Here is a 26703-nt window from a genome sequence, read left to right on the forward strand (position 1 = left end):
GTGACACCTTTGTAATAAATCAGATAACCATGTATATATGTAGATCTCTATTTTATTTTATTTTTCCATAAAGAAATTCATTTTAATGTTATATTGAAGAGAGTCCAATGACATATCATATCACATGTCAGGAGATACAAATCAGTTAGGAAGAACAAGATTGTATGTTGTAGGCTATAGATTTTGTCCACACCGTGCTTTAAAAACTGTTTCTCGGGAGTAACCATGGTGGCTCAGTAGAAGTGAATCCAACTAGTTTCCATGAGGATGCAGGTTTGATACCTGGCCTCACTTAATGGGTCGGAGATCTGGCATTGCCATGAGCTGTGGTGTAGTTCAAAGACATGGCTCGGATCCCGTGTGGGTGTGGGTGTGGCTGGCAGCTGCAGCTCTGATTCAACCCCTAGCCTGGGAACTTCCATGTGCCGCAAGTGCAACCCTAAAAAGCAAAAAAAAAAAAGATAAAAATAAGAAAATAACAAAAGTAAAAAAACCCACAAAACAAAAAAAACCCAACAAAACAAAACAAAACAAAAAACTGCTTCTCCAGTCAGGCAGATTACAGCTTTCTTATTTTCTTGGATCTAGGGGCTAGGATTGGAACGCCTAATGAAAATTTTATTTAGATACTAAGAAGTTCTCTGGTGTTTCAGCAGGTTAAGGATCTGGCATTGTCACTGCTGTGGCTCAGGTTCGACCCCTGGCCTGGGAACTTCCACCTGCCGCAGGCATGGCCAAAAAATAAATATTAAAGAAAATAGTAAATAAACGTGTATAAAGATTTGAAAGAAATAATATGATTGGTTAATAGTTTTTGCACGGTGCTGGTAAGGTTGTGGGTAATTTTTATTTGCTTTCTTTTTAGTGTTTTCCCCATCAACCCGAACCCCATTTTAATACGCAGATAAAGAGAAATATTTTTCTAAAGTATCATGAGAGGAGACACTATTAAGGGTGTAGGTTCTGGGAGACAGAGGAAGGGTTAGGCTGGACAGCAAGTAGGGGGCTTGCTGAGTTAGGGGAGCATCCAGGCTAGGAGAGGGTGGGAGAGGATTCAGAGTCTGGCTGAAGGGCCTTGCATCTTCTTAGTGATCTCAGTTCCCCGGAGAGAGTGGTGCTAGGAGGCTGAGGCTGAGGACTATGGATGATTGTCATTATCAGTAGTGAATCATTAGCAGCAGTGCTCTGTTGTAAGGGCACACTGCTTAGCAGTTTATAAAACACTTAGAGGTCCACGGATCCCGTGTTCCTCCCAACCTCCTGCGGGCTGGGCACGGCCCAGGGATTACCTCCATTTTAAAGATAAGGAAACAGATGCTCCCTCTTCTCTTTTTACTTTTTAGGGCTGCACCTGCAGCATATGGAGGTTCCCAGGCTAGGGATCCAATCCGAGCTGCAGCTGCCGGCCTACACCACAGCCACAGCCATGCCAGATCCCAGCCACATCTGTGACCCACATGCAGCTTGTGGCAATGCCGGATCCTTAATCCACTGAGCGAGGCCAGGGATCGAACCTTCATCCTCATGGATACTAGTCGAGTTCTTAATCTGCTGAACCACAGTGGGAACTCCCTTTTTATATATTTTTTCTTTTCTTTTTTTTAGGAAACATATGCTCTCTGAGACCTGGTCAAACATCCACCAAGGACCATTTTATGCCAAGCCTTGTGTTACTTCTGGGTCCACAGAAGCAAATAAGATATACTTCCTATCTGTCCTCAGGCAGCTCCCAGCTTGGGCAGAGGAAGCAGTAAGTAAATGGATAATTAAAACCTAGTGTGTAAGTGCTACGAGAGAGAGAAACGCACGATGCTCTGGGAATACAAAGGATGGGGCATCTAACCAGACCAGACTAGAGGGTCAAGGAAGACGTTTTGGAAGAGGTGACTTAAAAGTGAGTCTTTTTCTTCCATTTTTGAAAAAAAAAAATCGTGCAGGTGATATATGTGTTAGAAATACAGAGAAGCGAAAGGAAACAACGGTTGAAATCCTTCTGCCCAGATGTAGCCCTTACTTGTACTTTGCTATAATGCCTTTTAAATCTCATTCTCTCTCTGAGACATATGTCTATTTACACACACATCAGACAGCCCTAACACACACACAAACATGACACAAAAATCCAGTGCAATTCTGCTGTAATAGCACTCTGTAATTTGCTCTTCCTCATTTAGTATATTTTAAATCAGTAAATAGAAACCTGTAAACACTCTTCAATGACCTTCTGGGAATTGTTCAACATATGATGATCATATTTTATTCAGTCTTTTACATTACACATTTATTTCCAATATTTAATGACTATAAACAATGTTGCAAAGAAGAACTTTTAAGCCCATCTTGGTGCATTTTCCCAGTTATTATTTTGTGGTTATCAGAGAAAACTGATCAATTTACCTTTCATTCTGTATCTCTAGAGCTAACAGTGGGTATTTTTATTCTTTTTAAAAAATTTGAGGAGTTCCGTCGTGGCAGAGTGGTTAACGAATCCGACGAGGAACCATGAGGTTGCAGGTTCGATCCCTGGCCTTGCTCAGTGGGTTAACGATCTGGTGTTGCCGTGAGCTGTGGTGTAGGTCACAGACGTGGCTTGGATCCTGCGTTGCTGTGGTTGTGGTGTAGGCTGGCAGCTGTAGCTCTGATTTGACCCCTAGCCTGGGAACCTCCATGTGCCGAGGGAGCAGCCCTAGAAAAGGCAAAATGACAAAAAAAAAAAAAAAAAAAAAAAAATTGATAGGTGAAAAATGGCATCCCATCTAGTTGTGTTTGCATTTTAGATGACTAATTTTTTCGTAATTACTGGCCATGTATATTTCTTTTTCTTTTTTATATAATGATTTTTATTTTTTCATTATAGCTGCTTTATAGTGTTCTGTCAATTTTCTACTGTACAGCATGGTGACCCAGTTATACATACATACATATAGATTCTTACTTCTTTTTATTTATTTATTTAGTCTTTTTGCTATTTCTTTGGGCCGCTCCCACAGCATATGGAAGTTCCCAGGCTAGGGGTCGAATCGGAGCTGTAGCCCTCGGCCTACGCCAGAGCCACAGCAACTCGGGATCCGAGCCGCGTCTGCAACCTACACCACAGCTCACAGCAACGCAGGATCGTTAACCCACTGAGCAAGGGCAGGGACCGAACCCGAAACCTCATGGTTCCTAGCCGGATCCGTTAACCACTGAGCCACGACAGGAACTCCTTACTTCTTCTTTTTAAGTCATCTTTTTCTTTTCGGTCATTTTTATTTTGGAGTTATTTACTTATTTATTTTTTAATGGCCGTAGAAGAGTTCTTTACACATCATTGATAATAATTCTTTGTCACAGAGTTGCAAAATCTGTTTTCCAGTTTTCTCTTGACTTTAGATCGCACTTCTTTTGAAGTTCATTTGGAAGAATAGTTTAGTCATGATCGGAAGAACATTCCAAAAAGAAAGAGTAATGAGAAATTTGCCCCTTTAGATATATAATGTATTATGAAGCTACCATCCTTAAAGCATTGTGGAACTGGCACAGGAACACACAGAAAGATCAATGGATACACCTCAGAAATAGATCCAAGAATATATGAGTTCGGTAGGTGGTGATGGTGTGTGGACAGCTGGCTATCACAAAAATTATGTTAGATTTCTTTCCCACTTCAAAATCAGAATGAATTCCAAATGGATTAAAAATGTAAACAATTCTTTTAAAAATTAAAAAATTTAATCCTCTTGTAGGCAGAAACCGAAAAAAAAACAAAGTGTGCTTTGCCTACCTAGGAAAAAAACCTAAGAAAACATTTTGCAAAAATATCTGAAAGGAAGATAGAGGTAAAGAGCAGCACTCCAGGCTGAGGGAACCCGTTTGAGCAACGGTCTGGAGGCTGAAAGACTCCCGGCCCACTCTAAAAAGAGGGTCAGGGATCGAACTCAGGGCTCCCACAACGGATCCAGGGCTGAGTCCATGTCCGCCCCCACAGGCCATCTTAATTGTAAAACAGCACTTTTCCCATATATGGTACTTCATATGTGTTCTGGTAGGATGACATGGGTCACGGAAATCAGCTCGCGGGGCGGGGTGTCAGAATCCCGGACCTTCCCAGCCTCCTCCCGCCCCACCTCGCCCTGGCTCGGGCAGTGCACCAAAATCCCGGCCTGGAGCCCGCTGAGAGTCTCCTCCTCCTGATTGGACTCTCACTGTGTCAATCCGGTTCCTGGAACCTGGATGCTCTTTGGTTCCGCCCTAGGGGGCGGGGCTCGCGCCTAGGAAGCGCGGGGGAAGGTGCAGAAGGCGGAGGTGGGGGCGGATGGGGAGGATGAATCCCACCCCTCTGGCCCCACAGGCTCCTCCCGCCTCCTTCTTACAGGTCCAGGTGCCTGTCCATCTTAACCACAAGCGGGCTGGAGTGGGTGCAACAGCCTGGGGGGCGTGTACGTCCCTCCAGGCTCCGCCCCACAGCCGGCGCTGGGCTCCGAATGGGCGGGCACTGCGAGGGCGGGGCGGGAAGGAGGCGAGGAGCTGAGCAGGGTGCGGTGAGGCGCGCAGATCACCGCGGTTCCTGGGCAGGGCACCGAAGTCTGAGCGAGGCTGACCTGCTGCAGCTCCCGCCTCGCGCGCTCGCCCCACTCCACTGTCGCCTGAGCTCTAGAGAAAGCCCTCTCGGGAGAAGCAGCTTCAGTTCCCTCGGGCAGATCCAGGTTCAGGTGAGCTAGCCCCACCGGCGGGTCCCGCCCGGGCAGGCGGGCGGGGGCGGGGGCGACGGGAAGCGCGGCGTCTGGAGCAAGCCGGCAGACCTGTGGTTCTCGGCCGCCTCGCGGCCAGTGACCGACTTGGGCGGGCACGAACGCTGCGGGGCCCGGCCGGGGCACTGCATCCTTCGCGGAGAGGGTCCGGGACCCTTGCGCGGGCGCTAGGGGACGGCGCCCCTGGAAGCGAGGCCTCGGGAGCAGAGGAAGTCTTCGGGGCCGGGCGCTCCCCGGAAACCCCCAATCCTCTCCACTCTCCCGTCGGCGCACTCCGCCTGCCGGGCACCCGGCAGCCTCGACCTACCCCAGCTGCCGGGGCACGGGCCCCGCCCTCGCCTCGCCCAGTGCCCAAGTTAGGCAAACTTTTTAACCCCTTCCGGGAGCCTCTGTGCCTCGGACCCAGCCGCGTGGGTGAGAGTAGGGAGGGGGGTCTTGGAGCCCGGGCTTCTTTGGAAGTTTCCAGGCGTTTTCGAAACCGAGGTAACGGACAGACAGGGACCGTTTGGCAGCTGTCAGGGCGTCCTACTGACTCAGAATCGGACAATCCTGCAGCAGACATTGAGCTCCGCTCAGTTTCCGCCCTCCGCTACCGACTTCCTTATTTGCCCGTCTGTGATCGGCAGGGGGAGGAGGGGGACCGGGCGAGGTGCGGGTGGGTGCACCGGGAAGAGGGACCTGGCGGGGATCCGGGCTCGAGGAAGGAAAGACTTGCCTTTCCCCCGCTGACCCTCATCCTTTGACTTATCCCCGGGAGAGACAGGCCCGGGAAGGCCCGCAGCCATCTCCGAGGTCCCGGCGCGCACCTGATTCCACCGCACCTGCGGGCCGACCCACCGGGGCGGGGGCGGGGAGAGCTGCTCCCAGCTCCTTCACGACCTGGCCTGGGCTGTTGCATCGTCCCTGTTTGGGCCAGATCCAGGGCTTTCTACTTATCCCCCACCCCCACCCCGTCAATTTCCCTGGGCTGGGTGCTCACCCCTTGCTGTCCTGGGGCCGCGCCCAGGGCAGGACTGCACCCCCCCCTCCCAGCTCTCCCAGAGCCCCGGCGTCTCAAACGGAGACCGAGAACCCCGCTGGACCACGTTGCCGGCTGTGTTGAGTTGGGGGCAGGGTGAGCGCTGGGGTTGTTGTCTGTGGCCCCACCCAGCCGGTGTGGGGAGAAGGTTCCTGGGAAGTCCCAGGTCCTGGAGACCGGCGGCTCTCTCCGCTGGGTAATTGAGAGGCCCAGTCACTTCTTGGTTCACTGCACCCTTTCCTGGCTTTAACAGGATTGCAAAGTAACTGTTGAGTAACTTGAAGGAGAAGAGCTATAGCGCCTTCCTGCAACACTGTGGCCGTTTCAGACTCTGCTGTCTACAACCCCAGTGGGTAGTTTATTCCCTTTTGGGAAGGAGGGAGGCTGCTTTAAGGCCTATTTAGACAATCGCTTGATTAATATTAGTCGGTTTATATACGAGGCTCCTGGGGTGGGGGAAGGGCACACAGATGTGTAATTGAGCAAATATTTAACGGGCTTCTCTGTGCCAGGGACTTTGCCAGGTGGTGGGGGCTGTGAGGTTGAGTAAGACCTGGCCCCTGCCCTTGGGCATCTAGGAGAGAGCCGAGACAAATCCGTAGATGACTAAGGTGAGGCAGAGATGACAGAGACCCCAGAAGGGTACGGTGAGTCATGGGCTTGGGAGAGGGGAGCCAGGCCATCCTTCGCAGAACCCAGAGGCCTCGGCCATCGGCCATCGGCCATTGGCCATCGATGGCCACTGGCCATCGGGTAGTTTACAGTCAGGGGAAAGAGTGGCTGAGGGACTGAAATACAAAGGCAGCCTGTGATCGGTGTCCCAAGCACGCGGCAGACAAAGGGCTCGAGGAATTCTGAGCGGGGCCACTTCAGTCTGGGATGCGGAGGGAGGCTGCCTCGAGGAAGGAGGACATTGCAGGTTTGGCAAACTGAGGCAAGCCTTCCGTGTTGCAAAGTGAGGACTCCAATAGTGGATAATTGAGGGGTCATTAAAACTGCCAAGAGATGGCTCGGTGTAATTTGAGAGCCATCGTGTCCCCCAGATGGCTGCAGGGTGACTCCAAAAAGCTCTACTCTTCACATTCTGCAAGTCTTGGCAGTGCCCGTGGGCAAGATCCAGGTGCTGGGATTGGCAAGGCTGTCTGGGGAAGGGCAGCCTGAGAGGTACCGTCCTTGGGGCTGCTGGTCTGAAGGGCACGTGAGGGTAGAGAGAGGAAAGAGGGGGCCAGGGCTTTCTGGGTTTTATTTTAAACTTTTTAACCTCAGGGCTTGGAGATGGGACAACTTCCCTCTTGCAGGATGAAGGGCGCATGTTAATCACAGCCTGCCTTCTGCCTGTTCTTGCTCCAGAAAGAAAAAAACAAAACAAGGATGTGTTAGCTTTTTAAAAGGAGAAAAGCACACTCAAAATTGCTGCATTGTTGTGTCGCCTGGTGGAGGGTATTGCTAGAAACCAGGCTAGCTAGCTGCGCTCTCCTCACTTCCTCTTCCAGCTAATCCTTCCTTAAAGAACTTGGGACAGCCCTCACCAGCTTGACATCTTCATTTCAAAAGAGAGGAGGGGTTGGCTGTTGTTCTCAGAGCCTAGCTCTACCCTTCTCTTGGAGGGGGGAGAAAGACACCCAAAGCAAAGGGGAAAAAAAAGAAGTCTGTGCCTTGACAGCTTCCTCCCAAGCATCATGTTCCAAAAATATTTAGAATAACAAAATCTGTGTGTAGTCTTAATTAAACAAACGCCCTAATTTGCTGAGCATAAAACAGCATCTCTGCCCGCAGGGCAGGAAGTGCATTTTCCCTTTGTGTAGCCCCAGAGAGAGTCCCTGCCTCTCGGCCTTAACCCTTGGTGTGCTGAGCCCCTGGGCTGAAGCCCTCTGGTGACAACGGAATGGAGCCCCACCTGTCCCCTGGGAAGCGAAGTGCCTGTGACTTTCGGAATCCCATTCCTCCATAGCGTTGGAAGAGTGAGGGCATGAGCTTTGGCACCAGGCAGATTTCAGATCCTCACCCTGCCACCTAGATTACTGTAGACAGGTCATGTAACCTCGCCAGCCTCGGTGTCCTCAGCTGTAACATGGGAGTCAGGATACCACGCTGCAGGGTTGGGTGTGAGCATTAAAAGAAAGAAAGCAGAGTTTCTGCCATGGCGCAGCGGAAATGAATCCGACTAGGAACCATGAGGTTGTGGGTTTGATCCCTGGCCTCGCTCAGTGGGTTAAGGATCCGGCGTTGCCACGAGCTGTGGTGTAGGTTGCAGATGTGGCTCAGATCTGGCGTTGCTGTGGCTCTGGCACAGGCCGGTAGCTATAGCTTCGATTAGACCCCTAGCCTGGGAACCTCCATGTGCCTCGGATGTGGCCCTAAAAAGCAAAAAAGACCCCCCCCCCAAAAAAAAAAAGTAGAATAAAATAAGAGAAAGAAAGCATGTAAAGGGCCTGGTATAGAGTGACTATGTAGGTTTTTAAGAAAACATATAAATTAACTCCTGGGTGGTCAGGTGAGGAAATAGGGGAAGAGGGGGAAGTGGTTTTCCAGGCTCAGTGCTCTTTCTCCTTCTAGAAAGGTGGGGTGCGTGTGTGTGGACGCATGGACCATGGAGCCCAAGTGGTAAAAATACGGGTAGTTCGGGGCGCATCCACTGCTGATGCTTTCGGATGGTGAGCTTGTGCTCACCAGCCTTGTTTCAGGGCCCGGGTCCCGGCAGAAGGTGCACTAACTGCAGTTCTAGTTCTCAGACGTGGTGTCGGTGGTCTAGGGAAGAGCCAAGGGGTGACACGGAAAGACCACTGGCCTTGGTGTCTGGAGGGCTGGCTTCCGCCTGGGTGGGAGCAGCGTTTGATTTTGGTAGAAATTGCCACATCACCCTGCAGAGACATCATACCTGGTTCTGTGTCCACCAGTGCAAACATGACTGAAACACACAATCATTTTAATGTCTCCAAGAGGCCCCAGTTTCTTCTACAAGATGCCCTATTGGGAGTATAAGTTGCAATAACTCTTTTAGAAGGTGATTTGACATACTGTGGGAATGCCCCCACCCCAAAAAGAAAAAGCAAAAAAAAGAAGGTAATTTGACACTATTTGTCAAGTTGACGTCTTTATTTCTAGGAACTCACCCAGCACATAAACTCAACTGTGCAAAAGGAAATCTCCAAGGATAGTCTTTGTCACATGGTCAGAGAAAACGACAAGAAACAACCTAACTGTCCATTAAGAGGGTCAAATAAATTACGGCACAGCTGTGCAATGGGAATCCCTGCCTCCCTTAAAAAAGCGCAGCTGACTTACAGGTACTGATGAGGCCTCCTCTCCAAGATGTATTGGAAGTGGAAAAATCTAGATGCAAAGTAGGATATGTGGTGTTCCTTTCCATGTGAAACGTGGTATGTCCCCTCGGCTCTGTGCACAGAAAGCTACAGAAAGCCTGGTAATGGTGGTTGCCTCTAGAAAGGGCCCAGGAAGCCTGAGTCCAGGGTGAGCATTGCTTTTCCACTAAATATCTTTTTACATCCATTGCCCTTAATGGTCAAAATTGTAACATTTTCTTTGTTTGATTATGTATAAAAATAAGTGGTCCCCTGCCCAGTCTTGGAGGTCTCAACTTTCAAATGCATTACTCTCAGAGTTCCCATCATGACTCAGCGGTAATGAACCCGATTAGTATCCATGAGGTTGCAGGTTCAATCCCTGGCCTCACTCAGTGGGTTAAGGATCTGGTGTTGCCGTGAGCTGTGGTGTAGATTGCAGACTCGGCTCAGATCCTGCATTGCTGTGGCTGTGATGTAGGCCGGCAGCTGCAGCTCTGATTCAGCCCCTAGCCTGAGAACCTCCATATGCTGCAGGTGTGGCCCTTAAAAAAAACCCAGAAGCATTACCCTTGATTCTGGATTTCATACTAAGTGGCTCCTGTGTGCAGGGAAGCAGGAAGGGTTTTAAGAATGGACTGAATCGCTCTGTGATTGGACCATTTTCAGTCCCGTTTTCTTCTCCGTGATGTTGTATTATTGCCAGAGTAACCCCTTTACACAAATGTCTACTCTGCTCCACTCCCTTGTACTCTGGAAAATGGGATATGATTGCTTTTTCTTTGCTGTATGAGAAAAAGAAGCCCGCGGTCTGTGTCTGGAAAGTATTTCTGGATGCCCCTTTGCCAGCTTTCCCACAATTCCCCTGGCTCCAAATTGTACGCTGCCCTTTCCTGGGGAGTCCACCCTGGCCAGAAGGCTAAACCACACCTTTATCCTCTTGGGTCCTCCTCTTTTTAAAACTTGGGGTCATTGCACCCCACTCCATCTCCACTTGTCCCTCAGACATCTGGCCTGTGGTTTTTAATGCATTCATGTTGGGGAGTTCCCGTTGCGGCTCAGTGGGTTAAGAACCCGACTAGTGTCCACAAGGATGTGGGTTCAATCCCTGGCCTCTATCAGTGGGTTAAGGATCTGGTGTTGCCGTGAGCTGTGCAGATGTGGCTCGGCTCTGGCGTTGCTGTGGCTGTGGTGTAGGCCGGCAGCTATAAATTCTTGAGAAAATATGATCAGAAGGGTGTTTTGAGTCGGAGGGCCCTGATCCTCTCCCCAAGGAGGATCGCCTTAGCCTTTTATGATGTGGCGCCCGGAGAGGACACAGGCTCTGAGTTGGCTCTTTTCTATAGCACAGCTGGTGGAAGACCCTTCAGGGTCTCAGGCAGGCCTGTGTCCCTGCCAGGCAGCCTCCAGTCCTCCTGGAAAGATGGCATGAGTCACACATGCATGCACCAAATGAGCCCAGGTCTAAAATGGGCCTGCCACCCCATGGGCGGGTGGTTTGAAGGCTGGATGCCAGCCTGTATGTGCCCCCCTCTGCCTCCACCTGCCCCTCGGGCATTGATGGCACCAGATAGTTGCGAACTGCCTCCCTTGCATCTGACGCGTGTCTCTTGAAAAAGTAACTGAGGCAGGCAGGCTGCTGTTGGCATTTCTTGGGCCCCCATTCTGCCGCCTAGTGTCTCCAGCCCGAGGTGATTCAGCACCTGGAATGGGACACGGCACACCGGCCTGGGCAGGTGGGCCCAGACAAGGCTCCTGGTCTACCTTTGGCCGAGGGCGAGGCCTTCTTGGGAGTTTCTCCCCAGCTTGACTGTCGAGTTCCCAGCGGTGCCTTCAGCAGCTGCCCTCATCTCTAGCTACCCCGTCAGGAAGCCTCCTGCTGCAGCTGCTGCGGCTACGGCTACGGCTGCGGCTGGAGGGAGTCCCGCAGGGCCTTCTGGAAGTTGCCACCAAAGGGTGTGGCTTCCTGCCCTGGCAGGTTGGGCTGCGGCCTGGAGGGAAGTCGAAGGTGCAGCTCAGCTTCCCCCACCTTCAAGTCACTTCCTTGGTGCCTCTCAGAGACCCTTGGTCCTTGTGGTTCTTACTGTGCTCCCCAAAGGAACTAGGGACCCCCAGCAGAGGTCCCTGTCTCACTGCCCTGGATGTTACTTTGGCAGTTTTTGGCTTAGGTTTTCTTTTCCTTTCATTTTATCCCTAATTCTAAATGATGCTTAAAAATCCACAGCGACAGTACAATCCCCCCCTGAGATTGAAGGCATCTCAGGGACAGTGTAATTTTAACACCTGCTCCCCCCCCCCCATTAGAGAAGGAATGAGTTGCCCAAGCCCACTGTGGGAGTTGGTAGAAGAAAGCCTTGACCCCTGGTTTCACCCAACCCCAGCGCCTTCCTCTCAGAGTCCTGTGGCCTCTTTATTTAAAAGTCTTTTTGAGCTGTTATCACGCCTTTCCATGCCTCTGTGCCCTGTTGAGCCAAGCAACACGCGCTGAGCTCCTTTCATCTTTCCCCACCCTTCAGCCTTGTCTTTTTTGGGGGTGGAACGTGTTTCGGGTTTCTCAACTTCTTCCCGTTGGACAATCCCACTTAGGCTGGAAGTTCCCACAGCTCAAAAATCAATATTTCTCATGGGGCAGCGCCAGGCGGCGGGTGGCCATTCAGAGCGCCCCACGCTGGCGTTCTGCTGCCCTTCGGCCGGTCCTGATGTCTAGTCATGCTAAGTCATTTTGCATCTTGGGTGATCCATCTGTCGCATTTTTGATACAGAACCCACAGAGAGGGTCGACAAAACCAGGGATCAGACAGAGCTGGGACCAGACTGCCTTTCCTCCTGCGAGGCTGAAGCCCCAGTTTCCTCATCTGAAACATGGAGAGGCCACTTTTGTAGGCTTGTTGTAATTTACATGTAAATATATGCCCAGTGGCCTCCTGCTTGTCCTCCCCCTCTTCCTTTCCTCCCTTTTCCAGGTCATCCCCAGCATCATCTGTCTTTGGGTGGTAGGAGAAACAAGTTCAGGTTTAAAAGATTTTAAATTGGTCCAACAAGCCTGTCCCGTGATAACAGGGTGTGGTAAGATATCTGAGCAACCTACGAGAAGATTTCCTGCGCTTGGAGGCTGAGGTTTTCCAGGCTTGTGGCCTCTGCATTCTTCTTCCCAAACCATACAGTTCGTTCAACTTGTGTCGCTGAACCGAGCTGCTTTAAGCATTTAAAAAAAGCTGTTACAAAGCTGCGGAGGCACCTTTATTTCGAATTGTCTGTGTTCAAAAGCCGCCGCGTTTCCTGTGTTTTGCATGAAGTCACTGGGCTGAAGAAGGCAGCTTCCTGTCTGATAAACATAAAGATGAGGCATTTGGAACCGTTTAGGTGACTTAATCTGACTGGGCTGGAATGGGGGAGAAGGTTTTAGAACCTGCTGGCCTGGGAGGTCAGCAGCGGGGTCGTTTTTCATCTCCGCATCCCCAGGTTCTCAATGGGGCCTGTCTTGGCTTGGACTTGACCCCTCATCCTTGTTGCATGAGTGGAGTTCGGGTCTCATGGGTACCTGGGCCTGTGAGTCTGGGGACGCGGAGGCCCAGGCAGCCAAAGCTTTAGAATGCCGTTCAGTGATCTCTCCTTTTACAAAACACGGATGCCAGGTACTTGTCTGGAAACCTCTGGGGTACGGAAGTTGGTGGCAAGGAGCTAGTTTTTGTCTATTTTTTGGAGTTCCCTAATGGCCTAGCAGTTAAGGATTTGGTGTTGTGGGTTTGATCCCTGGCTGTGGGCATGGCCAAAAGAAAAAAAAAAGTGTTGGTCTGCTTTTTAATATGTAAGAGCCAGCTGTTGGGTATCGATCCCAAATTTCTTGACCACGTCAATCATCAGAGACACCTTAGGCTCCTCCTTCTCCGTGGCCTGCCCTGTGCTGGGCCTGCTGGGCTTCAACGGGGACGAGGGCAGAAAGCTGGTTCCTGTTCTCAGGAGACTTAGCCTCTGTTAGGGAGTTGGGGCACTGGGACAGAGAGACTTGGGACCTGGCGCAGCGAGTGCCACCCTGAGCAAGCGGGGTTTTCTGGGCATCTTGAGCCAGCTTCCTGGAGGCTCGGACTGCCCGGGAGGCGGAGGGAAGGTGGGTAGGGAGGAAGGAAGTGCTTCTGGAGGGTCACTGGCCCAGGAGTCAGGATGTCTGGGGTCGAAGCCCCAGCTCTGCCAATAATAGTAACAGTCGTAATAATAAGAGCTAAGTTTTATCAAGCACTTGTTTGTCCCAGGCACTGTGCTAGTGCTTTTGCACAGACTCTTTCATTTAATTCTTTGCTCATTCCCAGGAAGTAGGCAGTCATCCCCATTTTATGGATGTGGAGACTGAGCAGGGCTTCAGACTCAGGCGCTCTGACCCCAGCCCCATGTGTGGCCTTACCCTTCACTCCCGGGCTGGCCTTTTCTCACTTGACAGTGAGGGAGGGGTCAGACCGGCCCCCGGGGCCTCCTCCCTCGCTAGTGGCCGAGAATTGATGAGAGAAGGCACGATGGGCCTCCCCGTCCTGAGTGCAGTTGGCTGCACAGAGCGAGGCTGCCAGCTCGATAGGGTTGCCTTGGCTACTGGCTTCACCTTTAACCTCAACCGGCCGTGTTTCAAGTGTGTGTGGTTTGTCCTCAGGGAGGCAGCGTGAATCCCGGCTCTCGGCGGGGCCCAGGCTGCCCTTCCCTGGGAGCCAGCCCGCCAGAGGGCCGGCCACCATCTCGGCAGTGGGTTCTTCTTGGCGTCAGCCCACGTGCAATCATGCCTTCCTTCCGGCTGCCTTCATCCTTGTGTCTGTCATCCTTCAGCGCTTTACTGTGTGTGCTGTTCGCTAGGCCGGGTGCCGGGAATGAGGAGGGGAAAGCATGGGGTGCGGGGGTTGTTGCCAGGAGCTCTCGGGGTCTCACCAGAGTGCCCAGGGGAGTCTGAGCAGGCTTCCTGGAGGAGGCGGCAGCGGCACCCCAGCTGATGGCAAGGTTGGGACGTGGCACAGCACGTCCAGGGAGCAGGGCCGGGACCTTGTTCAGTTGCTCAGACTGCAGCGGAGCTTTGTTCAAGCGTGATTCAGGTCGCAAGGCCCTCTGAGTCACCCCTGGGCTAGTAAAAGCTTTCCTCTCCTCCGTAGTGGCTCCAGGCCCCAGCCCCTTCTAGAAGCCCCTGACAAAGGCCAATGGCCCATGAAGATCTGCTTCCTGGGCTGTTTCCTAGGAAAGGAGGGGCTGCAGGATTCCACCCCCAGCTCCTTACCCTCTGAGTGGCTGTGGGAATCCTGCCTGTGCCCTCTGGGTATGTGGTCAGCACCCTGTGCCCAGCTGGAGGATATGGGATGAGATTTTTCACTGAGTGTTGAGAGAGACCTAATTGTTACCGGAATTGGTCCTCTTTTTAAAGTAAAAGAAAAGGCATTTGGGGGTGGGTAGGTTTGTTTATAGCACAAACATTTTAACAGCGCTAGCAAGAAGCACATTTGCCCCTCCTGCTGGCCACTGTTTTTGCATCTTTCAGGGTTTTTATACACGCATATTTTATAAAATTAAGTATTACATTAGATCCAGTCTGTGTTCCAACTTAGTGCTATAATGTAAGCGTTTCCTCTGTTGCAACAGTCTCCACAATTATTGCTTTAATGGCTTTGTTCTGGTCCTCGGTGGGAAAAAACCTTACCGACCTTGCCAGAAATTCCACGGTTTGTTGGAATCTCTTGGAAATCCATTCCTTCAGCAAATACAGCACCTGCCAGGTGGTGAGGCTGTAGCTGAATGAGACATCCCAGGCCCTGCCCTCAGGGGCCTCCCAGTCTACACCCAGGGAAGACTCACTTCACTTTGGTGTTGCGGGGTGCCATGGCGTGGCGGTGAGCCTGAGAGAAAGCGGCAGCTCAGACGCCCGGTTTGAGTTGATGGGAAACAGGTAAAACCACTTTGTCATTAGTGGTGAGAAAGCCAAGGAACATGGACCTGGGAGATCTGGACGGGGGAGAACGTTCTGGGCTCGCTGGATCTTCACCCCCACGGGTTTGTGCTCTTAGGAGACCTGAGCCAGAAAACACGCCCCAGGGGAAGTGAAGGGCAGAGGCTGCAGGGGGCCTTGTCAACGGGGAGGCTGGGGCAGTAGCCCCTGGTCCTCCTTAGGGAGGGTGGCCCTGGGCGGGAGCTGCCCAAGGGTGGGGGTAGGAGGGTTGGTGGCAGGAGCTGGGGCGGGGGGGCTGGTCTGCCAACCCACCAAAGCTGGGAAAGCCACTTGCCCTCTGCTGTGACTCCTGCCTCTGGGGAAGGAACCAATTGTAGCAACAAGCTGCAACAGTGTAGTTTTGTTGTAAAGAGGAAGTTTCAGAATCCTAGTGGTTGCTTTGGAGCAGATTGATGTTTATGACAGTAAAGGTGTCGTGGGGGGCAGGGCGGGTGCTGGGCTGGGTGTAAGGGCAGAAGATGGGGGGTCAGGGGCCTAGAACCTGGAGTGCAGTGTCTTTGCTCTGGTTTTTTCTTTTTTGTCTTGTGTCTTTTTAGGGCCACACCTGCAGCATATGGAGGGTCCCAGGCTAGGGGGCAAATCGGAGCTGCAGCTGCTGGCCTACGCCACAGCTGCTGCCACGTGAGATCTGAGCCACGTCTGTGGCCCACACCACAGCGCACGGCAACGCCGGATCCTTAACCCGCTGAGCGAGGCCAGGGATCTAACCCGAAACCTCATGGTTCCTAGTCGGTTTCGTTTCCGCTGCGCCACGACGGGAACTCCTGGTTTTTTCTTTCTTTCCAGATAAATAGCTTCCTTGCGGAGGCTCCTTCGTCTTTCCAGCTCCCCACTGTCCCTGTCCCCTCACTACCCCCTTCGCCCCAGCTCAAGGGGCTCTGGCCTGAACTCTGCTGTCTACCTAGAGAGCAGGAGAGAAGCCCCCCGCTCCCCACCCCACTCACAAGGCCAGGGTGGGGCCTTGGACGGATGTGGTCACAGGGACACCTCCCTGGTCCTGTCTGTTTTAGGCTCTGCTGACACCTCATCGGGTCCCCTCTGCAGGCCGCCATAGGGATCTGGATCAGTACCAGGTCCTCAGGGTTGAGGTTTGACTGGGACAGCTCTGCGATGGTTCCCCCCCCCCCCCCCCCGCATTAAATAGACACTAAAAAACCAAGAACAGACCCTAAACAGAACCTAACCTTAATTTTTTAAACTTTTTATGTAACCTAACCTTGTTTACATAATGACTTAAAATTAGTAATAAGAATGTGCCATAAGCTGGGGATTTCAGCATTTAGTAGATTTTAATGTTCCCTGGAGGTCCAGGTGAGGTCCCTTGTGTATCTTTTAAAATCTCCTGTCACCTCGTTTAACTCCCGTTTGGTGGTGGTTGTAGGCTAGAGATTATCTTCGAATTTATGCTATTTTAAATTATTTCCCTGCTTTCAGGTTGGAGGAGGAGAGGTGGACACAGGAATAGAAAGTGCGATAAAGCTCGAGGAGGCAGCGGGGGCGGGGAAGGGAGTGGGTGACTCTTAAAGCGGCAGCTGGGTTTAAATCCCATTTTCAGTCAGTTTATGGGTTCATTAAATATGTATCAAAGGCTGGCTGTGTGCTGGAGACTCTTTAGGTGCTGGGGATACACGCTTGAATAAGAAGCAGCTCCAGCCTGAGGCTGACATTCTGGTGGGAAGAACCAGACAGCAGACAGATAAGCTCCCCGTGGCAGGTCAGGTGCTGGACAACCACGGGTGGGGGAAGGCCGGTTCAGAGCCCCACAGACCGGGCCGCTTATAGTCACTCATTTCTCACAGCTCCAGAGGCTGGAAGTCCAAGATCCCGGTGTCCGCGGGGTTGGTTTCCGCTGAGGTCTCTTTCCTGGGCTTGCAGACGGCCGCCCTCCTGCTGCCTCTGCTCAGTCTCCCTCTGTGCATACGTCCCTGGGGTGTCCCTGTGTCCACACTCCCTTCTCTTCTTTGGACACCAGTCAGATTGGATGACTGCCCACCCTCCTGGTCTCATTTTCACCTAAAGACCTCGTTGGAGACCCTCTCTCCAAATACAGTTATTGGGAGGTAAGGCTGCAGCTTGTGAATTTTGGGGGGCAGGGATTGTGTGTGTGTAGGCCTCTCTAATCCAGGGTCACTCTACGGACCCTCTAGGACTTTCCCAGTTGTTTCTTGTTTCTTGCTTCGAGCCCCAGTTCGCTCATCTGTTTCGGGTCCTTTGGGAGCTCAAGTGCGGAAGGCTCAGTGGAGTGTCTAGTGGGGGACCCCCAGTAAGTGTGTCCTCATACCCTGTCCTGCCCCCCACCTGCCCTTGGGTCACAGGGCACCTTTGCCCTCTGTCCCCTTTCATCCTCTCTGTGCCTGAGTTCCGCTCGTCATCAAAGTGCCTCGGTGACCAGGCCTCGGAATGGACTGGGAACAAACCAGTTCCTTTGTCGCTCTGCCTTCCTTACGGGGTGATGGCACCCCTGCCTGTTCTCGTGGACCAGCCATTCTTGGAGATGGCTTCTCCCCTCTGATGAGCCATCAGCACTGTTTTTGTACAAGCAGGGGCAACACTTGCAGAAAACTGGTGCAGGACTACAAACCTAGAATCCCAATTGCTGGCCAAAGTGTTGGATGGCTGCTGGGGAAGCTTCCCGTACTCAGTCAGCACCCCCACCCCCAACTGGGTTCCATCTTAGCCCTTCTCTACCCTCCTTGCTGGTGTTCTTGCCCCTGTTAGCAGTTGTCCCTGGGACCCTTGCACCGTAGTTGCCCATGGTAAGCACTTAATATACGTGTGAGAAATGAGTGACTATATTCATACCAAGTGTGAGTCAGACGGACCCAGTTCAGCATCAGCATCCTCACTCAGCTCTGTGTGACCTTACGTAGATGCTTTATTTCTTTGGGTCTCAGGCTTAACCACTGTGATGTGGTTACGTCTAGCACTTTATTAACTATGCAGGGGCCTCTGGAGTTGGACTTTTTGTCCTGATCTGGATTCTCCCCCTTGCTATTGACCTAAGGGGCATCATGCCAGTTTCTCTGCCAGTTTTCCTTGTCTGTGCAATGGAGAAAGTCAGAGCTACTATGAGCGTTTTGGTGCCCAGTAAAGTTTAGCTTTATTGTTTATTTGTTCTATTTATCTATAACTTGTCCAGCACAGTTCCAGGCTATCTATATCTATTTTTATTCATTTTAAACCTATTTTAATCTGTGTTTTCTTTGACGATAACGTTTGGAGTCACACTCGGCTTATTGCAGTTGAAGTTTTCCAATCCCACGAGGGTGGTGGTATTAAGGTTCCTATTTAATTTAATTTGCTTTTTTATGACTGCACCTGAGGCATGTGGAAGTTCCTAGGCCAGGGATTGAATCCAAGCTGCAGCTGCTGCAACGCTGGATCCTTTAGCCCACTGCGCGGGGCCAAGGATCAAACCTGTGCATTCACAGTGACCTGAGCTGCTGCAGTCAGATTCTTTTTTTTTTTTTTTGGTCTTTTTGCTATTTCTTTGGGCCGCTCCCACGGCATATGGAGGTTCCCAGGCTAGGGGTCTAATCGGAGCTGTAGCCGCTGGCCTACGCCAGAGCCACAGCAACGCAGGATCCGAGCCACGTCTGCAACCTGCACTACAGCTCACGGCAACACTGGATCGTCAACCCACTGAGCAAGGGCAGGGACCGAACCCGCAACCTCATGGTTCCTAGTCGGATTCGTTAACCACTGCGCCACGACGGGAACTCCTGCAGTCAGATTCTTGATCCGCTGCGCCACAGCGGGAACTCCTCATTCCCATTTTAGAGCTGGGAAGATTGCGGCTCCGAGACCCCAAGAGCCTCACCCCAGGATCTCAGATCCTCGCTCCCAAATCTCCTATCCTCTCCCTGGTCCTCTTAACTTTCAGGCCAGTAATTTCCCATAGTTGCTTCTGTTGCCTCTCCTGCCCTCTCATCCCACTTAACCCCTTGAAGAGGATAGTGTTTGCGAAGCTGGGGGCTTGTAGACTTCCCTGCTTTTGGACATAACCTTAACACAGTGGTTTTTGGTCTTGTGCCTTGCTGGCCTATGGTGCCAGGTGTAAAATCCAGCCTTCCTGCTCCTTCGGAGACAGGTCAGTGGGCGGCAGGTGGGGTGGGCGGCCAGGTGTATGCGGGGGCTCGGCTGGGCTCCTGCAGGGAACAACTCAGCTGTTCCCCCTCAGCCTTCCGCTGTCGCCACCACCTCCTAGCCGCCTCCAGCCCGCTGTTCTCAGCCTGCCTGCTGCCCAGCGCCGGGCCTGCTGCCCACCAGCCTACCAGCCATCTCCTGTGCCTGCCAGGCGGAGGAGGAGGTGGCTGTGTCGCGCCAAGTGCTCATGAAAAATGCCTCATTATGGGATTGATTCCTGGCTGCCGAGCCCTGTGGAATTCACAAGGCCCCATCCGGGCTGTGGCTTCTCACCTCCGACCCTCTCTCCTCCTCCTCCCTCCAAACCTACCTGGAGTCATTTCTGCCTACTTTCTGGCTGGCACGTGAAACCTCATGTCAGGGAGGAGGCAACAGTGGCCTCAGAGGCTGAGACCAAAGACCTGGCAGCATCCCTCCCTGCCACTTACTAGCTGGGTGCCCTGGTGCCCTGCTGTCCTCAAAGTGAGGACATGTTGGGGGACACTGGGCCAAGGGCTTTTCCAGGTTGCAAACCCCTGTGTGCCGCCTTCTCAGTCTGTACACCTCGGGCAAACCAGTGTATGAGAGGCAGAAAAAGGATGCCTGTCTTCCACTTTAAAACAAGTCCAGGCTTTAATTATCCTTAGGTTGAAATAGCCGAATTTCACCCCCCCTCTTCTGGCTTTCAGACAAGAATCTGAAGAATGTGGTACTCCTCTGCGGACCTGAGCAAAGATCAGGGGCAGGATTCAAGGCCCTTCCGGGGCTTTAGCAGGCGGCCTTTGCGCCCTGGACCCGGAACATTCCAAACTGGTTGCGGTTGGGAGTCTGAACTCCTGCCTCGGTTAGATTCCTGCCTCCTTGGTGGGATGTGCAGGGGACGGATGGGAGGAGCAGCCGGGGGAGAGGAACCCCCCCCAATGTCCTCCTCTTAGAGAAATTGGGTTAAAAAAGTTTGCAGCATAAACTTGACTGGGGTTGGTGTCAGCCAGAAGGACCCCTCCTGCCGCTTGGGTTCTGGGTGGCCGGGAAGATCGTGGCTCATCCTGGCCTCCTTCCCCTTCCTGGCATAACTGCTGGTCTCCAGGTCTTCCTGCCAGCTCTGCTGGCTGCTCTGTCCCTTTGCTGCCTCCCTGCGTGCTCAGAGTCTGGCAGGTAGGCCCACTAGGTACAGACACCAGCAGCTACTTCCTGTGCCTGGGAACAAGTCACCTGGGCTTCAGTTTCCTCACTTGCAAAGCAAGATACTAATGGAACCTAACTCTGGATTGCTGTGTGCGGTAGTGAGGCCTCATGTGAGAAGTACCTAGAGCTCAGTGTCTTGTTCTTGTTTTTATTTTTATTTTTGGTCTTTTTAGGGCCGCACCCGCGGCATATGGAAGTTCCCAGGCTAGAGGTGGAATTGGAGCTGCAGCTGCTGGCCTGGGCCACAGCCACACCAGCTCCAAGCCATGTCTGAGACCTACACCACAGCTCCTGGCAATGCTGGATCCTTAACCCACCAAGCGAGGCCAGGGATCGAACCCACACTCTTGGGAACTCTGCTGAGCCATGACGGGAACTCCCAGTCCTGTGCTTTGTGATTCCACTGCACAGATGGAGAAAGGAAGATGCAGAAGGGTTAAATTCCGTCCCCAGAGTCCCGCAGCCAGTGAGTGGAAGCTCAGAGCCTACTTCCAGGTTGGCCTGGTGTATCCTGTTGTGCACTGATGCGCACTCTCGTGTGTGTACGTCTGTGTCTGTTTTGGGGGGAGGGCAGTCTCCCCCCAGGGCAGGCCGCTGTGGCCCAGCAGCCCCTTCTCTCACCTGCAGCGTCAGCCTTGGCCCCTTTGGGACCAGCCGGTGGCCCGGGCAGAGAGGGATTCTCAGCAGGGGGTGAAATAAGCAGCCAGCGGGCAGGTTTCTGCCGAAGGACGTGGTGAGGTCATCCTTGTGGCCACACTTCCTGCTCAGGGACAGCTGGGTCGGCCGGCCTTTCAGACGCGGGTGCCACCGCAACCTACTCCAGCGACTGTAACCTAGCTTTTCCATGAAGTGTGACATAGGCGGGTTTTAGCTTCCCCCAGGCAGCGCCCACATGTGGGCCGTTTTCCCTGGAGGCTGAAGGCCCCGGGATGCGGCTTGTCTGCAGGGCTTCTCTGGAGAGCCTGGCTCTGTGCTCTGTGCAGCCTGTGTGCCCAGGGCTGGCAGCCTGCTGACTCGTTTGAGAACAGGCCTAAGGGCTGGAAGCAAGGAAGAGAGCCAGTTTGCCGTCCAGTTTGGGATTTTTGTTTCTGCCGCCCTGGGTGATCAGAACAGCCCGGGGTGAGGGCCTCCTGTGCCCACAATCCCAGATTCCCCCCCACTCCCCACCCAGACTCACTTTTGGGTTGTCCTGACCGCACCTCTTTTGTGAACCTGCCTGACCCTCTGGAGGAGAGAGAAGGAGGAAGATCCTCTCAGGTCAGTTCATATTGCTTTGGTGGAGAAGGAGGCCCCTTTTTTTTTTTTTTTTGACATTTAATGAGAAGGAGGCGCTTGAGCTGGTAACCAGGGGGCTCCTGGAAATCTGTGGACTGCACCCGAGGGTCTCTGTGACCCCCGAAGATGGTACCCAAAGGGCTCACCGCCTTCAACCAATTCTCAAAGGCCTCCTTGATGGCTGGAAGTGTTAAAAACCCACTGAGATGAGGACTTTGGGTTTCCTGTTTACAGAGCATGCGTGCGTGAGAACAGATGCGCAGTCAGCAGGCTATCATCAGGCAGGAGGGCCTGTTCATTATGGGGTCAGGCGACACTGCCCCAAGGGTATAAATGTGTGGAGAACACCTTTCTAGGGCTGTGGCTGTCCTCTCCCTTCCGATCTGTGTTGAGCCTTTAAGGTCACATGACTTCTGGGCCGCTCTTCCCTGTGGGGTTGGGCCTTGAGCTCTGAGTGGTGATGTTTTGTTTGCAGTAGATTTGATCTCTTGTTACTCGGCACACTCAGGAAGCTGGGCTCTTCTTTCTTTCTGTCCTTGTGATCTTCCACCTGGACTCCGAGTCCTTAAAGAATGTTTCCAGATCCAGGCAGGTCACTGCAGCTCCCTGAGCCCCTGTCTCTGGTGGGGGGCAGGGAAGGGGGTGGGGCCGCCGGCTGCCTGCCGTGGCTTTGTTGAAGTTGTCAGGGTCAAACGAGGGGGCCCGTGGGAGATGATCCGTCCAACCCATGTCAGGTGACCAGGCCACTGCCACTGCCAATTTACCTGCTTGAGGTTTGACAGCCTCCATCCCTACCTCTGGAACCCCACTTTGGCTTTGGACTTGAACTTCACTGTGTGACTTTGGGCACCATGTGCCCTTTGGACCAGTCTGAGCCTCATCTGCCCAGTGAGGGTTGAGTTGGATGGGTGTTTTTCAGACTCGTCAGTTGAGATGGTGGGTTGTGAGATTACTGGTGGCAACCAGTAGTTTTAGAAATTAAATAGGATGGCAAATACCAGAGTACATAGTGTGTGTACATATCATCTTGTGAGGCTTTTGTGTGGCATGTTTGTATTTGTGATACAATTTTTTTTTTTTTTTTTTGTCTTTTGTCTTTTTTGTTGTTGTTGCTATTTCTTGGGCTGCTCCCGCGGCATATGGAGGTTCCCAGGCTAGGGGTTGAATCAGAGCTGTAGCCACCAGCCTACGCCAGAGCCACAGCAACGCGGGATCCGAGCCGCGTCTGCAACCTACACCACAGCTCACGGCAACGCTGGATCCTTAACCCACTGAGCAAGGGCAGGGACCGAACCCACAACCTCATGGTTCCTAGTCGGATTCGTTAACCACTGCGCCACGACGGGAACTCCTGTGATACAATTTTTAAAATTAATTTTTCTACCGTGGCTTGAGATGTTTAGAAAAATGTTGGCGTCCCCCAGGATGCAGTGCTCTGGTGGGGCGGTCGTGGCGGGGGGGCTCTTTCAGCTCTGAGTTGAGTGCTTCCCACCTGCGGGTCTGAGCTGAACTGGGACTCTGCCACCACCGCAGCCGAGCCTGTACATGGAGTCCCTTGCAAGATCAAACTCTTTTAAAGTTCTTTACAAAATTCTGGGAAACGAGCTGCATTCCTGGGGCGGAATAAATCACGTCAAGTGAGGCTGGGCAGGATGTGACTTCAAACCCTGAAGTGGGCTGTGTGAGGGCCGCGCTTGTGACTGACTCATTATGAGCCAGCTTAGCGGGCGACACCGACTCCTGGAGGGAGGAGGCAAGGGTGTGGGGGAGGGGAGCCGGTGGCCCCGGGTGCTATCAAGCCCCGCTGCTCCTGCAGCTCACTTTGGTCCCCACTGTAGTTCCGTGAGTGGAGTGGTCCTCTGACCACATTGCAGGGACGTGCCGTCAGCTCCATCTGCAGGGGGCTACACCGCTGCACGCCCTTCTGTCCTCACCGCGGCCCTGGGGGGCAGCTGGCAGCATCCCCGTTTTACAGATGGAGAAGCCCAGGCCCCAGGGTCCCTGTTCTCTTAGTAAAGTGGTGGGTCTGCAGCTTCCAGGCCAGTCTGGCTGCCTCCTAAGTCTGCCTCTTTCTAAGACGCCTTCCGAAAAGGTCATGAATAAGTTATCACCACTTGGCAGGTCTCTCTCCCTTTCAGAGTCGACTTAAATGACTGCTCGATCAATCCAGGAAGATCGTTGACCTTCTGGCCAGTCCTGCGTCTCTTAGAAACAAAACGGACATTAGTGTACATCAGCTTTAGCTGGAAGGGGGACTGAGAAGACTGAGAACCGTGATCATATATGATCCTGGGTGGCCACAGAGAAGGCTCAGCCCATTCTGGGCCTTTCCTGCCTTGTCTGCTAAAGAGAGTCTGTCACTTGGGTTTGGAAAATAAGATGCAGGATTACTGGGCTTAACCTTAGGCCCTTGAAGAATGGGTGGCAGAGAGTCTGCTGGGCGTGGTCCTTGAAGTTTGGAATTTTGGGGAGACTGGAACCTTCCCCATGTTTTCAGGTCATAATGTATTGCTCAGTCCCTACGCAGGCGGGCCCATGATGGCCTTAAGCTCTCAGCCCAGCAGGAATGGGATCGAGATGGCTGTTGGTGGTAGTGGCTACGATACTCAGGGATTTTGTTTGTTTTTTGGATCATTTAAACGTTACTCAGAATAACCAGCTGCCAAAGGCCCGGTGGGTCCCGGGCTGAGTGGTCTTCATAATTGTCTTTCATTTCTGACCCCGGATTGGTTTCTCGGCCACCGTGCTGTGGACTCAGGAAACCAGCCTGTTGCACTTTCCCATAGAGACAGCGGCTGTATAATTAAATCTTCTCAGTATGGTTATTTTTCTGCGTTGGGTCTCAGCAAACTGTGTTCACATGCTTGGGGAAAGAAAAACTGTCCTATCAGCAGAACCGAAGGGAAGGAATAACTTCACTGCAGGAATCCGAAGGTTCTCGTGTGTGAAGCTCTGCTAGGCTGGGGCGGGGGTGGGGGCGGGGGGGGGTGCTCTCTGCGGGAGGGCACGGTGATGTGTTCAGTGTGCAGTTCCTGACGGGAAGGAAGCCAAGCAGTTCTGTCACCCTTGTGAAACCTGGAGTGCATGGGGGGGTGGGGTGGGGGAGTGATAATCTGTACCTGACTGCTTGGGAGGGGGGCCCCACCCCCATTTCTGAAAAGACTTCCCTGCACTTTCTCTTGGGCAGCTGAGTAGAAGCTCCTTACCAAGTAGGTGAGGCACATGTGTGATCTCACTGCACAAATATTGAGCCAATTAAAAGCAAAGTCAAGGTCCAGCGCAGACAGACGACTGAGCCATAGGTCCAGCCAGCGGCTGCCTGCCTGGCCTCTTCCCTGTAAAAGAGAGCTGCATTGCTGAGAGCTGCATTGCTGATGTGCCTGACACCAGACAGGAGGGCCTAGGAGGGAGCAGCTGCTCTCCTGGACGGCCGGCTTCCCGAGGACACAATGCGAGCTGCGAACCCAGGCGTCCTCAACAGTCTAGTTCACTTCCACACGCACGGGCGGAGGCTCCTGACCCTCTCTGAGTGTGGAGTAGAGGGCCCATCCTCGCCTTCAGGAAGTTCTAGGGCCCTTGGGGACAAGCAGAGAGGGCTGTGGTTCTGGGACAGGCAGACTGTGCTGGAGCAGGCCTGCGGGCGGAGAGGGCGAGAGGGATAACGCACTGGGTGTTAGGAAAGGCTGCCTGGGTGAGTGGGGATTGTGATGGAGCCAAGACTGTCCCCTGGGGAGCCGAGGCCAGAATGAGAGTGTCCGGCAGGGGACGAGAAGTGGGGCTGGAAAGGTAGTTGGAGGCCTTGTTGAGGGAAGGCCCTGGGGTCTTTCTCTTTAGGTGGGAGGGACCATCATGCTGCCTATGGTAGAATTCTTGAATAGCAGAGCCGTGTTGCAACTCTTAACTGCTTCCTGCCCCGTGAGCTGATTCTTTAAGACCCTACCTGGTGGGGAGTTCCCGTTGTGGCTCAGTGGTAACGAACCCATGAGGACATTGGTTTGATCCCTGGCCTTGCTCAGTGGGTTAAGGATCTGGTGTGGCTGTGGCGTGGGCCAGCAGTTGCAGCTCCAGTTAGACCCCTAGCCTGGGAACTCCCCCCGCCCCCCAAAAAGGACTGTGCCTTGTGGCCCTAAGGTCAGGATGGTGTCTTCGTGGAGGCCCAGCGGGCACTTTGGTCCCCATGACACAGGATGCAGATCTGTGCTGGAGTGTTCCTGGGATGCTGGGTCCCTTCTCACTTAGGAGGACATGACTGAGGGGGGCTGTTCTGATAGTAGCTCCGAGGTTGAAGTCTGTGCCTGCCTTTGTGCCTCTCTTGTGGCGGGTGACCTCTTTCTCGGTAGCCCTGTCGTGGGACTGGAAGCCCCCTCCTGGCTGATGCGGGGTACTTTCCAACTGCCGACTTCTGGTTGCCCCCCTAAATTGAGGTCAGGGAGGGTGATCTTTTTAAAATACAAATCCAATGATGTCACCCCCAACCCCCACCCCCATCCCTAAAATAAAGTCCACATTCCTCCGAGGGGCTGATAAGATACCGAGTGAGCAGCTGCACACATCCCCCTCCGCCAGCCTCCTCTCTGGCTCCTGCCCCGCCCGCCCGCCGCCCCACCGCCTGCTCTAAATTCTGGTGTCAGTTTTGATGGTCTGTGTTCCTTGGGTGCAGGCCCTGCACCCAGGTGCACCCTGGGGCTCTCAGGAGCCCTGGGAAGCCCCTCCAGGAGGCCTCTTAAGGAGGGAAGGGCAAAGGGGGGGTTCTGGAGCTCTGGTGCTAAATTCCTCTCTGGCCTGTCAATGGTCTGGTTTTCTTATCTGCTCAGCATCAACACAGGCTCGGGTTGGAATACTGCTAATGGAAACAAGTCCCAGCTTCTTCTGTAAGCAAACAACATTCCTGAGGTGGGGAGGGAGGGGGCCCACGCTGGCCTCCCATTCCTCAGCAGCCGCTGGGAGGGCCCCCCACCCCCCGGAGAGCCATCACCTTAGGGTGGGGGGCTGCTGTAAGGTGGCCCCTGGGTGACAGAGGGGCTGGCCGGGAGCTTACGCAGCCCCGTGTTTACACAGGGAGGCTCCGTGTCCAGGTCTTGTTTGAACCTGATAGCA

General features: G+C 53.1%; 1 protein-coding gene across 1 annotated transcript in view; it reads left to right on the plus strand.

The window, feature by feature from the left end:
* The window catches only part of MYH9 (myosin heavy chain 9), a 90873-nt gene continuing 68640 nt past the window's right edge, over positions 4471-26703 (plus strand). Inside the window, 1 exon segment of the mRNA XM_021091538.1 lies at positions 4471-4691. The gene's annotated coding sequence lies outside the window, so the exon portion shown is untranslated.

Source organism: Sus scrofa, chromosome 5 (assembly GCF_000003025.6).
Source record: "Sus scrofa isolate TJ Tabasco breed Duroc chromosome 5, Sscrofa11.1, whole genome shotgun sequence".
In the NCBI taxonomy this organism is placed as follows: domain Eukaryota; kingdom Metazoa; phylum Chordata; class Mammalia; order Artiodactyla; family Suidae; genus Sus; species Sus scrofa.